This window comes from Vulpes vulpes, chromosome 13 (assembly GCF_048418805.1).
Source record: "Vulpes vulpes isolate BD-2025 chromosome 13, VulVul3, whole genome shotgun sequence".
NCBI lineage: Eukaryota > Metazoa > Chordata > Mammalia > Carnivora > Canidae > Vulpes > Vulpes vulpes.
In genome coordinates this window covers 122,260,408-122,270,616 of record NC_132792.1, presented here as the reverse complement: position 1 = coordinate 122,270,616, position 10,209 = coordinate 122,260,408, and positions in this window count along the sequence as shown.

The following is a 10,209-nucleotide window of genomic DNA, read 5'->3' as shown; positions in this document are numbered from 1 at the left end:
TCCGGCCCTGAGCTCCTGCAGCTGCTGAGTCCCGTCAGGCCGTGGTCATCCTGCCATCTGCATGCTGTCCCTGTCCAGAGCTGAGCCAAGCCCTTTAAGGAAATGGAGAGATCTAGACAGCTGCACGGTCGCTATTATACACATCTGTTCCCCAGGGTTCTTTGGCTATCTCATTCTCCGAGGACTTTTTTTTTTTTAAGATTTTATTTATTTATTCATGAGAGACACGCAGAGAGAGGCAGAGACGCAGGCAGAGGAGGAAACAGGCTCCGTGCAGGGAGCCTGATGCAGGACTCGATCCCAGGATCCCTAGATCACGCCCTGAGCCGAAGGCAGACGCTCAGCCACTGAGCCACCCAGGTGCCCCTCCTCTGAGGACTTCTAGCAGCTGACTCCCCTTGGGACATGGTCTAGTTTTCTCCTGTCCCCCCAGCCCACCACTCGACCTTAACTCTCCCTTTCAGATGGCCTCCAGGATACCAAATGCTCACCGTATTCTGTGGAGTTCTGTGTTCGTCTACCACTCCTCCTGGTAAACTTTGCCATCAGACCCATCAGGGAATGGCCCTTCCACTCAGCAAAATCTACATTCCTTAGGTAGCAGGCAGTTCTGGCTATCAGTGTTTTTTCCTCACTTGATCAAAACTACAATACAATTTCTGCTAAGTTTTTGCCACATTGACAATTCCATTCCTTAGAAAGCAAAGAAAATGAAGAGGAGCACAATTTAGGATCAAATTCCACATTGAATCAGGGGCATCTGTCTGTAAGGTACAGTGAAAGAAAGCTCCCAGTCATCCAGGCATCTGGGACAGCTGAGGAGGGCCTACTGGACGGTCAAGTGTGTGCCAAGACTTAGGATGGAGAATCTTCCAACTATCCTCCAAGATAATTGGCGAAAAGTTAGGTTTGATTGATCACACGATCCAAGAATAAAGGAAAGACAGCTCAGGCAGGACTAAATGAAGTTATAAATTGCAGATGATCCCATAGAGGGAAAAGAGGAAAGCAGGTCCACAATCAAACACAACTATAGTTGGGCGAATAGGTCAGCAGGGTATTCCTTTGCACACCCAATAACAGAAGCACTAGCATCTTCATCATGTGACTTCCAGGGTTGCCTGGGAGATGGGGCCATCCCACAGGATAGGTTTTAATGGGCCAGGCCATTGGCTGGAACTCAATCACATGGCCACCCAACTGCGGGGATCTGGGGAATGTTTTCCAGGTGTGTGTTCAGAAGCTGGAGAAGAATGCAGATTTTGTCCAGTGGTGAGCAGTCTCTGCCTCAAGCTCTTTCCATTTTCCTTATTAGGGAGAAACCAGTGTGGAAAGTGGAAGAACCATACCAGCAAGAAGAATTGAAGCTCTGAGTGCAGAAGGAGGCAGCAGGACAACACAGGATGAATGAAGGTACTGAGGGGACTCACGACAAGCTGACCTCCTCATCGACGAACTCTAATACACAGAAGTGCTGCTGGAGAACTAAAGAGGACAGTGTCACCCTGATTTTCACAAAGGCTAGGGAACTGGAATCAAAGAAGCATCCGCTGGTGGACTTGACGTGAACGTGGGATGAGGGCTACGAGAGAATCAATAGGTGGGTCGGGACATTCACATTCGGAAGGAAAGCACTGACTGTAAAGAGCCAGCATGTGGTCCAGGCTAACTTCCCATCCTCTCTTGAAAGAATTCGCTTTAACGATGGCCATATCCTCAGACTTACTCATACTGCTCAGGAATCAATGTGAAGTATAAACAAACCTATTTTGGACCAAAACATATTACCGTCGCTCTATTTATAATAGCAAAAAAGACATAACCCAAAAGTACAGCAGTAGGGGAATGGTTATGCAAATTATTAATCATTAGTCTAATGAACTATTATACAGCCTTTAAGACTGTCTTGGAAGAATGTTTAATAATAAGAGAAAGTACTTATGAAATACTGGTAATGAAAAAAATCAGTATGCAAATATCAGAGAACATATACACTCAGTGATATGAAGATACCACCACGGAAGGGAGATGAAGGCTATGTGCTGAAATGTGAACAGTAGTTGTATCCGATGGCAGGATTATGGGTCATTGATAATTTCCTTGATGCACGTTCCTGCATTTTGCCACAGTGGGCATGAATTACTTCTACAGATAGAAAAAAACAACTATTTTCTTTAAAAAATAATCACCAGGTTGGTGTAACAGGGCAGCTGCACGTATGTGGCAGGTGTGGATTTCACAAGGCATCCAGCAAAGTCCAACACTATGAAGGTGTAACTCAATTTTTATAAACACTAAGTGGTTGATAAGCACCGAAGGAGCATCTCCAGTCTAGAGTTGGGTCTCCAGCAACCTGAGCCGATGTAAACATACTATCCTCATTGGGACCTCCAAAATTTACCCGCAGGTGGATGCCAGAATTGTGGGGGGATTAATTTTGGTTGAAGACAAGCTCTACTTGGGTCTTTGGGGTAACGCAGCTCCCCAAAACAGTGAAGCTCTTGAGCTGAATTAATGAAGTAGAAGGCTCAGAACGAGGGTCATATCACCCTGAGAGTGCCAGTGCTCTTCCTTCAGTGGTGTTTTCAGAACTAGAATTGGCTATAATACGATTGATTAAATAGAAAAGAGCAATTTGTGTTGCTGGGCACTGCTATTGGTTATAAGCAGATCACAGCTGCTCGGGAGAGGAAAGCCTGTCAGGAAGAGCCCAGCTGCTAGGTTTTAGTGGCTTTTGCCTTGTTTACCAAACGATGAGTCATGAGGATAAAAGAAGGCGTGAGCCTGGTGAGAAACTGCAAACCAGCGCTGGGGGAGGCAGGGCAGAGCAGAAGCCGGGGTGATCAAGTGAGGCTGAAGCTTCTAGAGCAATACCACTGGAGCTATGAGAAACAGCTGTCATCGAAAGTCTTGATGGAAAATTTTTGTTCCTGAACATCTAAAACTTTCTATCCTCAACCTCGTCCAAAAATTTTTTCTTATGTTTTTTGATAATGTGTGATTCCCTACCAGTGCAATTACCGTACAATACTGGAGTGGACGGAATTGTGTTCAGTTCTGAGTATCTTAGTCCAAAAGGGATGACAAAGTACCTAAGTCAGGAGAAAACGGAGCAGAATGGCTAAAGCTCTAGAAACAACAGCGAACAGAGGATGTCAGAACCGAAACCGATGTGTGTGCATCGGGGAGAAAGGGGAGCAGTGGGAATCGGGTAGCTCGAGACAAGGGAAGGCTTTCCAACAGAAGGAGGGGACACGGAGGCTGCAGGAAGCAGCACAGGGAGCCAGGCCGACCTGAGTTTGCATCCTGGTGCTTTCTAGCCACATGACTTCGGGCAGATTACTGAACTCTTCTAAACCCTGGTTTCTTCAAACACAGAAGGAGATAGACTCGTAGTGTTATTGTAAGAATGAATGCATGCTTGGTGCCTATGATGGCGCCTGGTGTGCAGCAAACCCTCCCCTGCTGCTACCTGCTATCTGCAGTGGTGTTCATGAGGACACAGCGCCTCATCGCTGGATGTCCTGACAGAATCTGCATGATCACTAACAGGTGGAGTCACAAGACAGACTACTGCATGGTTAGGAGCCGATACCAGCAATGCAGAAGTTAAAAGGAATCATGTGTAAAGGTCCTGTGGTCGATCAGCCTGACCAATGCTGGAACAGAGTTGAACAGTTTCTTGACCCCGTGAACTCTGTGAGCCTTTTTTTTTTTTTTTTTTTTTTAAAGGTTTTTTATTTATTTATTCGTGATAGACAGAGGCAGAGACATAGGCAGAGGAAGAAGCAGGCTCCATGCCCGGGAGCCCGATGTGGGATTCGATCCCGGGTCTCCAGGATCGCGCCCTGGGCCAAAGGCAGGCGCTAAACCGCTGCGCCACCCAGGGATCCCTCTGTGAGCCTTTAATATACTATTTGAAATTTAAATCCCCCATCATGCTTGGCCACAGAACCCTTTTTCATGGAGCATCTTAAAGGGAGAGAGCATTTCAAACACATTTCAGAGGACACTGAATTAGATGACTTTTGAGATTCTTTCAGACTCTGGTATCTGAAAAAGTTATGAATTTCAAATGTAGTTTACATTTGAATGTTTACAAGTTCCTTACCATGAGCCAGGCCCTGATTTAAGCACGTTAGTTATGAAAAGCATTATGACACAGCAAACTCATGACATTTTCCCTAATCCCCATTTTACGGCAGAGATACTGAGACTGAAGTGAAGCCATTTTCCCCGAGGTCTCAGAGCTAACACACGGTGGAACCAGGAGTATTACTGGCCTGCTCCTTCAAAGCCCTACACTACATCAAGCCATACATATGTGAACAAAAACTGCTGAATTTTGGGGGCACCTGGGTGGCTCAGTGGTTGAGCATCTGCCTTTGGCTCAGGGCATGATCCTGGGGTCCTGGGATTGAGTCCCGCATCAGGCTCCCTGGATAGAGCCTGCTTCTCCCTCTACCTGTGTCTCTGCATCTCTCTCTCTGTGTCTCATGAATAAATAAATAAAATCTTGAAAAAAAAATTGCTGAATTTTTGTGTATCGTTGGGCTGACTCTATAGGACGACAAATCCTTGGGACCAAAACCAATGTGGGGTTGGCATTACAGGTTAAAGGGAGGGAACCCAGCACAGTAGCCAGGAGTCTCAGGCCTTGAAGACTTGTCTTGCAATCTTCAGTGGCACGAGACCTTTGTACCGACCAGGAGTGGAGCCAGCCGTATGTGCCAGGTTGCTTTAAGGTCGTTAGGAGAGGTCGCTGGAAGCAAGAGCTAAAAGGAAGGGAGATGATTATCTGTGTTAAATGGCCACAGGCATCCTTTCCCATTGCTAGAGGTGTCCATGTCCACAACCAAAGAGAAACGAGATCCTAGGTTTGTGTAAAATCTACATATGTCCCTTTACCACCAGCTTCGTGCAAGATGAGATGCAGGGGAGGTGGAATGCCCCTGCTCCCTGCCTTGCCTCCCCACTTCCCTGCATGATAACAAAGAGCTACTTCCCTCTTGGTAACAAGGGAATGCGGGGTGCCCTTCCCTCGCAGGCAACGGAAAGACTAGCCTTTCCAGGAGATGCTGAGAGTGTGGAAAACTGGCTTCTCAGCTCAGCTGCACAAGATGATGAGCTAGGCTCATTCACTGACCATGTCAATCCTGCCCTGCGATCAGGCTCTGGCCTGGGCAAACCTCAGGGCGGGGAGCACCACCAGCCAGGGACTGGACAGGAATCCAGAGCTGCAGGCCGAACCTTGAAACCCTGGCTCCTGAAAGAATCTGCTGCCCTCATGTGGCCATTGTGACTGGGGCCCTTAACGAAAGAGGCTGGTCAGGCACATGGAGCCCCTGGGGATCTGGGCCTTGGTGGGAAACTGTGGTGGAAGGACGATTGAATGGAAAGCCGCCAGATGGAAGCAGCAGTCCTGCCAACATTTTAGTTCAGGACCCCTGTATGCTCAAGAATATTCCTGATGGCTCCAGAGGTCTTCTGTTATGTGGAATAGTTCTATCCTATTTAGAAATTACAGCTGAGAATTTTTTTAAGTAGTGATGTCTCAATTCCTTTAAAAAAATATTTTATGTTACCATAAATTACATGGTTATGAAAAATAGCTACATTTTGATGAAAAGAGTGGCACTTAGTTACATCTTCATATTTCTCTTTTTTTTTCTTTTCTTAAGATTTTATTTATTTAGGGACACCTGGGTGGCTCAGTGATTGAGTGTCTGCCTTCAGTTCAGTGAGTGATCCCGGAGTCCTGGGATCGAGTACCGCATCAGGCTCCCTGCATGGAGCTTGCTTCTCCCTCTGCCTATGTTTCTGCCTCTCTCTCTATGTCTCTCATGAATAAATAAATAAAATCTTTTTAAAAAGGAGTTAATACCCAGAATATACAAAGAGCTCCTACAACTCAACAACAAAAGAACAATCTGATTTAAAATAGGCAAAGGACATTTCTCCAAAGGAGATACATAAGTGGCACACCAGCACATAAAAAGATGCTCAACATCACTCTTCACCAAGGAAATGCAAACCCAAACTACAAAGAACTACTACCTCACAGCTGTTAGGTTGGACACAACCAAACAGAGAAAATCACCAGTGCTGGTGAGGGTGTGGAGAAACTGGAACCCTCATGTGCTGCTGGTGGGAATGCAAACTGGTGCAGATGCTGGGGAAAACAGTATGCAGGTTCCTCAAAAAGTTAGATAAAACTACCCCTAGGATCCAGCCATCTCACTTCGGGTCCCTCCAAGAGGATTGGAAAGCAAGGTCTCCAAGAGGCATTTGCACACCCATGTTCACTACATTATTCACAGTAGCAAAGAGGTGGAAGCAGCCCAAACGTCCAGTGACAGACAAATGGACAAAGAACATTTGGCCTATACACACAATGAAATACTATTCGCCTTAAAACCAAAGGAAATACTGTCACAAGTTCATCAACATAGATAAACCAGGAGGACGTTATGCTAAGTGAAGCTGGTCAGTCACCAAAAGACAAATACCATTCAACTCCTCTTACAGGAGGCATCTAGAGCAGCCCAAATCACACAGACAGAAAGCAGAATGGTGGCTGCCAGGGGTGGGGGAGGGGACCGGGGAGTTGTCACTGGGTACATTGTTTCAGGGTTGCAGGATGGAATTTCTGGAGACCTCCCCACCACTAGGTGAAGCCCCTGACACTATCGCCCTGAAACAGTGAGATGATTAAAGTGATACATTTTGTGACAGGTGTGCCCCAAAACCAGGGCTGCCCCATGACTCACACAGGTGCTACTCCTGGGAGACATGAGCAGGGCACAACTCACAAAACTGAGTTGGCCAGTTTATTTTCCAACATGAAACAAAATGAGGTTGAAGCTGCAGGAAAGTGAGGAAGTTACTGTTGCTGCTGCTGGTGGCTGTCCATGTAGAGCTTTCCCTCTCCTCTCTCATTCCTCACTAAAAATCAGAACTCTGATTTTTTAAAAAAGATTTTATTTGTTTATTCATGAAACACAGAGAAAGAGAGGCAAAGACACAGGCAGAGGGAGAAGCGGGCTCCCTGTGGTGTGTCCAATGTGGGACTAGATCCCAGGACCCCAGGATCATGACCTGAGCTGAAGGCAGATGCTCAACCACTGAGCCACCCAGGTGTCCCAGAACTCTGATTTTACTCAAGTGCACATTGTGCCCCCATAAGACTCAGGGTCATGTCCTGACTGATCTACAATGGCCATGACACGCCCACACTTGTCATCTAAGGAAATCACACAGATCCCACCAATGAGATTCAGGAGGAAGCCCACCTAGGGGGCTGCCATGGGTGATTTCCACTGACCTCAAGAAATGACAGAGGAAGATTCCTTCTCCACCTCTCCCTCCCCTCTTGTCTCTGTGCCACTGGCTCTGTGCAGGTGGGAACGCCAAAGAGGGAAATGGAAAGAAGAAGGGAATTATCAATGAGGATTTCACTGAACTGCTGAATAAAGCAAACCAGACCAGTGCACTCCATTCTTATCCTGGGAGAGAAACTCCTGACAGTGTGAGCCCCTTGGAGCCTAAATTAAGCCAAGGCTTAAGCAATTTAACCAATTTGTTACCCTCCATGAGGGCCTGCAGGTGCTTGCAGCCAAAGCATCCTGAACATTTGATATACTTCTTCACCTTGGCCTCCTGGAGCCAGGGAGGCCAGACTCTGCCCTCAGGCGGTCTCCTGGGGGCCCATGCAGGCATCTCCAAACAGCTCCACTTTGCTGCTGGTTTTGCCACCGTGGCCCTCTTGCATCTGGCCTGGGCTTCTGGAAACTAAAAATTCTTTCAGTGAACCAGACTCCAAGCCCCTTAAAAAGAGACTTCTCATTTCTGTATCTCCACACTGCCCGGAATATACCAAGTACGGGAAGTTTTCTGGGATGAATCAATTAATCCCCTCCTGGATCAGAGCAGATGGAAGAGTGTCTGTGGTGACAACTGGCTGCCTGTACCAGCCCCTCCAAACCACCCCCTACATACGGGGCCCCCAGTAGGGCGGAGCCTGGGGCAGCGAGCACAAGTCCTCCATGAGGGGCAGGGGTGGGCAGAGCTCCACTGGTGTGGAGGGTCCCTCCCTCCCCCCCTCCAAGAGGTCTGTGTCCTTCACCCACCCTGTGTTTCATTCTGGTCTCAGGACTCACTGTAGGTACTAGCCAACAGTTTGAGCAGCCTCATCAGAGCTTCCTAAAAACTTAAAATGCCATCAGGATCACCTTCACTACACTTCAAATCACTAGCCTGAGGATCGCTAATGTGTGTGGTTTTTTAAAAGATTTTTACTTGTTTATTTGAGAGAGAGAGAGCACATGAGCAGGAGGGGCAGAAGGAGAGAGAATGTCAAGCAGACTCCCTACTAAGCCCAGAGCCCGACATGGGGCTCAATCCCAGGACCCTGAGATCATGACCTGAGCCAAAACCAAGAGCCAGACGCTTAACTGATTGAGCCACCCAGATGTCCCTATCACTAACATGTTTTATGTCTTTCACTTTACAAATGAGAGAAACTGAGGCCCAGAGAGCTGAACTAGCCAGCGGGTGGCAGGAACTGGTGGCAGAACAGGAATCAGCCTTCTAGGCACCAAACTCACATGCATTTGGTTATGTTCACTCTTCTACTCTTAGGGAACCATAACTATGGGGGAGTCTCACATGCGTTCACGTTAGGAATGGTCTCTTTGCCTGATGAGAAGGGAGGGGGCCACAGGTGATGTCGGGGGAGGCACTGGTCTCAGCTGCCCCCCAGAAGCCCACCTGGAGCAGGGCCGGGAGAGGGCGCACCTGAGCAGCATTGCCCCCCAGGCCTCCCAGGAACACGGGGATGTCAGGGCCAGCACCTGCACTAGTTCCTCACTCAAAAATCCCACCCTCGGCCATTTGAGAAGAGGAAAGAAAGGAAAGGACAAGGCAGACTGAGACGACTGTGGAGAAAACTGATGGGATTCCGGGAATTAAAGGGACTTTGCTTTTCCAGGGAAATCTGAAAAGACATAGCCTATATGAAAAGTGACTGGTCCCACAGGGGAGGAGCAGGGAGATGAATGGTTTGGGAAATTTTAAAATGATCGCCTTTCCTTGCAACAATCCTGTAACCGTATCACAGCGACAGTGCCAGCTGGACATGGGGTGGGTCACTGCACAGCACAGGCAAGTCCCGAGCCTCCCCGCTGCATGCAGTGGCTCAGATGTAACAGCAATGACACCCCCATTAAAAATATATGATTGCTTGGATGCCTGGCTGGCTCAGTCAGTGGACCACGTGACTCTTGATCTCAGTCTTGAGTTCAAGCCCCACCTTCGATAAGGAGCCTACTTAAAATAAAAATATATAATTGCTAGGGACGCCTGGGTGGTTCAGGGGTTGAGCATCTGCCTTTGGCTCAGGCTGTGATCCCTGGGTCCTGGGATTGAGTCCCGCATCGGGCTCCCTGCAGGGAACCTGCTTCTCTCTCTGCCTGTGTCTCTGCCTTTCTCTTTGTGTATCTCATGAATAAGCAAATAAAATCTAAAATGTATTTTTATACATATATATTTTAATATATAAATATATATATATATATTTGCCAAAAAAAAATGCTGCAAGGCTGAAAGAGCGATTCTAGAATGGGGGCAGCGAGGGGACACAAGGGATGGAGAGAAGAGAACCATTCAGAGAAAACAAGGAACAGCCTGAGAAATCTGACAGAGGTCTCAAAAATAAGACTCCCTGGGATCCCTGGGTGGCTCAGCGGTTTAGCGCCTGCCTTTGGCCCAGGGTGTGATCCTGGAGACCCGGGATCAAGTCCCACGTCGGGCTCCCTGCATGGAGCCTGCTTCTCCCTCTGCCTGTGTCTTGGCTTTTCTCTTTCTGTCTCTCATGAATAAATAAATAAAATCTTTAGAAAATAAATAAATAAAACTTCCTCAAAGTGAGAGCTGAGGAAATAGGAGAACGTTTTCAAGCTCCAAGCAGACACAGTGCTCACTCAGGAGGGCCACGAGGCTATGGAGAGGGCACCTGGGGGTGAGGGAACTCTGACCCCCAGCTTCTGGAGTCCCCAGCGCATACACTGTGCAAGGTGCATCCCCAAAACCAAGTCTCAGGGCTCGGGTGAGGTCACACCACAGTGCAGCTGTGGGCCTCCCACTGGCTCCTTTCCCTCCCTTGGCAGGTGGATACCCTAATTTCTCTCCAGGCAATGTTAATGCACTTTC